The sequence below is a fragment of the Panulirus ornatus genome, chromosome 10, assembly GCF_036320965.1.
Source record: "Panulirus ornatus isolate Po-2019 chromosome 10, ASM3632096v1, whole genome shotgun sequence".
NCBI classification, from domain to species: Eukaryota; Metazoa; Arthropoda; class Malacostraca; order Decapoda; family Palinuridae; genus Panulirus; species Panulirus ornatus.
In genome coordinates, this window is record NC_092233.1 from 42,349,167 (window position 1) to 42,355,851 (window position 6,685).

A 6,685-nucleotide genomic window follows, 5' to 3' on the forward strand; every position below is an offset into this window, starting at 1 on the left:
TCCGCCAACCTGTGACTCAATTCTGCCTTCCATGGTTCCAACCGCCTGCTAAGTCCACTCCCAGGTATCTAAAACACTCCACTTCCTCCATTTTTCTCCATTCAAACTACCTCCCTATTAACTTGTCCCTCAACCCTACTGAAACTAATAACCTTCCTGATATTTACATTTATTCTCAACTTTCTACTTTCACACATTTTACCAAACTCACTCAACAACTTCTGCAGTTTCTCACCAAAATCATCCACCAGGGCTATATCATCAGCGAACAACAACTGACTGACTTCCCAAGCCTTCTCATCCACAACAGACTACTTGCTTGCCCCTCTCTCCAAAACTCTAGATTTCACCTCCCTAACCACCCCATACATAAAAGGTTAATCAACTATGGAAACATCATGCACCCCTGCCGCAAACCAACATTCACTGGGAACCAATCGCTTTTCTCTCTTCCTACTCATACACATACTTTACATCCTTGGTAAAAACTTTTCACTGCTTCTAGCAACTTACCTTCAACACCATATACTCTTGAAACCTTCCACAAAGTTCTCTATCCACCCTATCATATTCCTTTTCCAGATCCATGAATGCTACTCTATATTTCTAAGTGTTTTTTGCATATATTCTTCAAAGCAAACACCTGATTCACATATCCTCAACCACTTCTGAAACATGCTGCTCTTCCCTAATCTGTTGCTCTGTACATGCTTTTACCCTCTCAATCAATACCCTCCCTTCAGTTTCCCAGGAATACTCAACAAACTTATGCCTCCATAATTTGAACACTCACCTTTATCCCCTTTGCCTTTCTACAGTGGCAGTATGCATGCATTCTGCCAATCCTCAGGCACTTCACCATGATCTATACACACACTGAAATTCCATTGTAGTACCATCCAAACCGATCGTCTTGCCTGCTTTCATCTTCCACAAAGCTTTCACTACCTCTGCTCAGTTCACCAAACCATTCTTTACTGACCCTCTCACTTCGCACACCACCCGAACCAAAACACCCTATATCTGCCTCTTCATTATCAAATACATTAAACAAACCTTCGAAATATTCTTTCCAATTCCTTCTAACTTCATCACTACTTGTTATTACCTCCCTTTAGTCCCTTTCACTGATGATCTCATTTGTTCTCTTGTCTTATGCACTTTATTTACCTCCTTCCAAAACATTTTTTTTTCTCCCTAAAATTCAATGACACTCTCTCAACCCAACTCTAAGTTGCCCTCTTTTTCACCTCTTGACCTCCTACCACATTCTTTTCTACATCTCTCAGTCATTTGCACTACTTCCCTGGAAAAATTATCCAAATGCCTCTCTCTTCTCTTTCACTAACAATCTTAGTTCTTAATCTTACCATTCACTACCCTTTCTAATCTGCCCACCTCCCACCTTTCTCATGCCACACGCATCTTTTGCGCAATCCATCACTGCTTCCCAAAGTACATCCAATTCCTCCCACACTCCCCTTACACCATTTGTCTCTCCTTTTGCCATTCTGCACTCTATCTATCCTGGTACTTCCTCATGCAATTCTCGTTCCCAAGCTCACATACCCTCACCACTCTTCTCCCAAGCATTCTCTCTTCTTTTCTGAAAATCTCTACAAATCTTCATGTCTGCCTGCACAAGACAGTGATCAGACATCCCTCCAGCTGGCCCTTTCTGTATATTAACATCCAAAAGTCTCTCTTTCACACGCTTATCAATTAACTTGTAATCCAATAATGCCCTCTGACCATCTCTCCTACTCACATACGTATACTTATGTATGTCTCTTTTTAAACCAGGTATTCTCAATCACCAGTCCTTTTTCAGTGCACAAATCCACAAGCTCTTCACTGTTTCCATATACAACACTAAGCACCGTATGTACACCAGTTATACCCTCAACTGCCACATTATTCACCCATTCAAATCACCCATCACTATGACTTGGTCTTGTGCATCAAAGCTGCTAACACACTCACTCAGCTGCTCCCAAAACACTTGCCTCTCATGATCTTTCTTCTCATGACCAGGTGCATAGGCACTAATAATCACCCGTCTCTCTCCATCCACTTTCAGTTTTACCCCTATCACTCTAGAGTTTACTTTGTTACACTCTATTGCATATTCCCACAACTCCTGCTTCAGGAGGAATGTTACTCACTCCTTACCTCTTCTCCTTTCTTTAACCCCTGACTTTACTCCCAAAACATTCCTAAACCACTCTTCCCCTTCTCCCTTAAGCTTCGTTTCACTCAGAGTCAAAACATCCAAGTTCCTTTCCTCATAAATACTACCTATCTCTCCTTTTTTCTTATCTAGGTTACATCCACACATTTAGACATCCCAGTCTGAGCCTTTGAGGAGGATGAGGACTCTCCATGTTACTCCTTCTTCTGTTTCCCCTTTTAGAAATTTGCTGGGAAGTAGAGCAAATGACTGGGAGATGTATAAAAGAAAGAGGCAGGAGGTCAAGAGAATGGTGCAAGAGGTGAAAAAGAGGGAAATGAGAGTTGGGGTGTTAGAGTATCATTAAATTTTAGGGAGAATAAAAAGAATTTTGGAAGTTCAATAAAGTGCGTAAGACAAGAGAACAAATGGGAAAATTGGTGAAGGAGGTTAATGGGAAGGTAATAACAAATCGTGTTGAAGTGAGAAGGAGATGGAGTGAGTATTTTGAAGGTTTCTTAAACATGTTAGATGAAAGAGTGGCAGATATAGGGTGTTTTGGTCAAGGTGGTATTCGAAGTAAGAGGGTTAGGGAGAATAGTTTGATAAACAGTGAAGAGGTAGTGAAAGCTTTGCAAAAGATGAAAGCCAGCAAGGCAGCAGGTTTTGATGGTATTGCAGTAGAATTTATTAAAAAAGGGGGTGACTGTGTTGTTGACTGGTTGATAAAGGTATTCAATGTATATATGGTTGCTGGTGAAGTGCCTGAGGATTGGCAGAATGCATGCTTAGTGCCATTATACAAAGGCAAAGGGGATAAAGATGAGTGTTCAAATTACAGAGGTATAAGGTAGGTAAGTTTTCCTGGGAAATTATATGGGAGGGTATTGATTGAGAAGGTAAAGGCATGTACAGAGCATCAGATTGGGGAAGAGTAGTGTGTTTTCAGAATTGGTAGAGGATGTGTGGATCAGATGTTTGCTTTGAAGAATGTATGTGAGAAATACTTAGAAAAACAGATGGATTTGTATGTAGCATTTATGGATCTGGAGAAGGCATGTGATAGGGTTGATAGAGATGTTTTGTGGAAGGTATTAAGAATATATGGTGTGGGAGATAAATTGCTAGAAACAGTGAAAAGTTTTTACCAAGGAAATAAGGCATGTGTATGAGTAGGAAGAGCGGAAAGTATTTGGTTCTTAGTGAATGTTGGTTTCCAGCACAGGTGTGTGATGTCTCCACAGTTGTTTAATTTGTTTATGTATGGGGTGTTTAGGTAGGTAAATGCAAGTTTTGGAGAAAGGGGCAAGTATGCAGTCTGTTGTGGATGAGAGGGCTTGGGAAGTGAGTCAGTTGTTGTTCAATGATGATAAAATGCTGGCGGCTGATTCAAGTGAGAAACTGCAGAAGTTGGTGACTGAGTTTGGTTAGGTGTGTGAAAGAAGAAAGCTGAGAGTAAATGTGAATAAGAGCAAGGTTAAAAAGGTTCAGTAGGGTTGAGAGAGAGGTCAGTTGGGAGGTAAGTGTAAATGGAGAAAAACAGGAGGAAATGAAGTGTTTTAGATATCTGGGAGTGGATTTAACAGTGGATGGAACCATAGAATTGGAAGTGGGTCCCAGTGTCATGGGGGAGCAAAGGTTCAGGGAGAGTTGAAGAATGTGTGGAAGGCGAGAACGTTATCTCAGAGAGCAAAAATGGGCATGTTTTAAGGAATAGTGGTTCCAACAATGTCATATGGTTGCAAGACATGGGCTATAGATGGGGTTGTGTGGAGGAGGGTGGATGTGTTGGAAATTAAGCATTTGAGGACAGTATGTGGTGTGAGGGGGTTTGATTGAGTAAGTAATGAAAGGGTAAGAGAGATGTGTGTTAATAAAAAGAGTGTGGTTGAGAGAGCAGAAGAGGGTGTGTTGAAATGGTTTGGTCAAACGGGGAGAATAAGTGAGGATAATGGAATTTATTAAAAAAGGGGGTGACTGTATTGTTGACTGGTTGGTAAGGTTATTTAATGTATGTATGACTCATGGTGAGGTGCCTGAGGATTGGCAGAATGCGTGCATAGTGCCATTGTACAAAGGCAAAGGGGATGAGAGTGAGTGCTCAAATTACAGAGGTATAAGTTTGTTAAGTATTCCTGGTAAATTATATGGGAGGGTATTGATTGAGAGGGTGAAGGCATGTACAGAGCATCAGATTGGGGAAGAGCAGTGTGGTTTCAGAAGTGGTAGAGGATGTGTGGATCAGGTGTTTGCTTTGAAGAATGTATGTGAGAAATACTTAGAGAAGCAAATGGATTTGTATGTAGCATTTATGGATCTGGAGAAGGAATATGATAGAGTTGATAGAGATGCTCTGTGGAAGGTATTAAGAATATATGGTGTGGGAGGCAAGTTGTTAGAAGCAGTGAAAAGTTTTTATCGAGGATGTAAGGCATGTGTACGTGTAGGAAGAGAGGAAAGTGATTGGTTCTCAGTGAATGTAGGTTTATGGCAGAGGTGTGTGATGTCTCCATGGTTGTTTAATTTGTTTATGGATGGGGTTGTTAGGGAGGTGAATGCAAGAGTTTTGGAAAGAGGGGCAAGTATGCAGTCAGTTGTGGATGAGAGAGCTTGGGAAGATAGCCAGTTGTTGTTTGCTGATGATACAGCGCTGGTGGCTGATTCATGTGAGAAACTGCAGAAGCTGGTGACTGAGTTTGGTAAAGTGTGTGAAAGAAGAAAGTTGAGAGTAAATGTGAATAAGAGCAAGGTTATTAGGTACAGTAGGGTTGAGGGTCAAGTCAATTGGGAGGTAAGTTTGAATGGAGAAAAACTGGAGGAAGTAAAGTGTTTTAGATATCTGGGAGTGGATCTGGCAGCGGATGGAACCATGGAAGCGGAAGTGAATCATAGGGTGGGGGAGGGGGCGAAAATCCTGGGAGCCTTGAAGAATGTGTGGAAGTCGAGAACATTATCTCGGAAAGCAAAAATGGGTATGTTTGAAGGAATAGTGGTTCCAACAATGTTGTATGGTTGCAAGGCGTGGGCTATGGATAGAGTTGTGCGCAGGAGGGTAGATGTGCTGGAAATGAGATGTTTGAGGACAATGTGTGGTATGAGGAGGTTTGATCGAGTAAGTAATGTAAGGGTAAGAGAGATGTGTGGAAATAAAAAGAGCGTGGTTGAGAGAGCAGAAGAGGGTGTTTTGAAATGGTTTGGGCACATGGAGAGAATGAGTGAGGAAAGATTGACCAAGAGGATATATGTGTCGGAGTTGGAGGGAACGAGGAGAAGTGGGAGGCCAAATTGGAGGTGGAAAGATGGAGTGAAAAAGATTTTGTGTGATTGGGGCCTGAACATGCAGGAGGGTGAAAGGAGGGCAAGGAATAGAGTGAATTGGATTGATGTGGTATACTGGGGTTGACGTGCTGTCAGTGGATTGAATCAGGGCATGTGAAGCGTCTGGGGTAAACCAGGGAAAGTTGTGTGGGGCCTGGATGTGGAAAGGGAGCTGTGGTTTCGGGCATTATTGCATGAGAGCTAGAACTGAGTGTGAACGAATGGGGCCTTTGTTGTCTTTTCCTAGTGCTACCTCGCACACGTGAGGGGGAGGGGATGGTATTCCATGTGTGGCGAGGTGGCGATGGGAATGAATAAAGGCAGACAGTGTGAATTTTGTGCATGGGTATATATGTATGTGTCTGTGTGTGTATATATATGTGTACATTGAGATGTATAGGTATGTATATTTGCGTGTGTGGACGTGTATGTATATACATTATGTATGGGGGTGGGTTGGGCCATTTCTTTCGTCTGTTTCCTTGCGCTACCTTGCAAACGTGGGAGACAGCGACAAAGCAAAATAAATATATAAGTAGTTTGACAAAGAGGATATATATGTCAGAGGTAGAGGGAACGAGGAGAAGTGGAAGACCAAATTGGAGTTGGAAGGATGGAGTGAAAAACCATTTTGAGCGATCGGTGCTTGAATGAGCACGAGGGTGAAAGGTGTGCAAGAAATAGAGTGAATTGGAACAATGTGGTATACCGGGGTCGACGTGCTGTCAATGGATTGAACCAGGGCATGTGAAGCATCTAGGATAAACCATGGAAAGTTTTGTGGTACCTGGATGTGGAAAGGGAGCTGTGGTTTCGGTGCATTACAGATGACAGCTAGAAACTGAGTGTGAATGAATGTGGCCTTTGTTGTCTTTTCCTAGTGCTTCCTTGTGCACACATGGGGGGAAGGGGGTGCCATTTCATGTGTGGTGGGAAGGCGATGGGAATGGATGAAGACAGCAAGTATGAATATGTACAAGTGTATATATGTATATGTCCGTGTATGTGTATGTATGTATACTTTGGAATGTATAGGTATGTATATATGTGTGTGTGGGCATGTATGTATGTACATGTGTTCGCAGGTGGGTTGGGCCGTAATTTCGTCTGTTTCCTTGCACTACCTTGCTAACGTAGCAGACGACTAAGTATTTATTTATTTATTTACTTTGCTTTGTCGCTGTCTCCCGTGTTAGT

General features: G+C 42.2%; 1 protein-coding gene across 1 annotated transcript in view; it reads right to left on the bottom strand.

Moving 5' to 3' along the window:
- Positions 1-6,685, bottom strand: part of LOC139750631 (nardilysin-like) — a 588,785-nt gene that overhangs the window by 160,903 nt on the left and 421,197 nt on the right. The gene's annotated exons all lie outside the window — the stretch shown is intronic.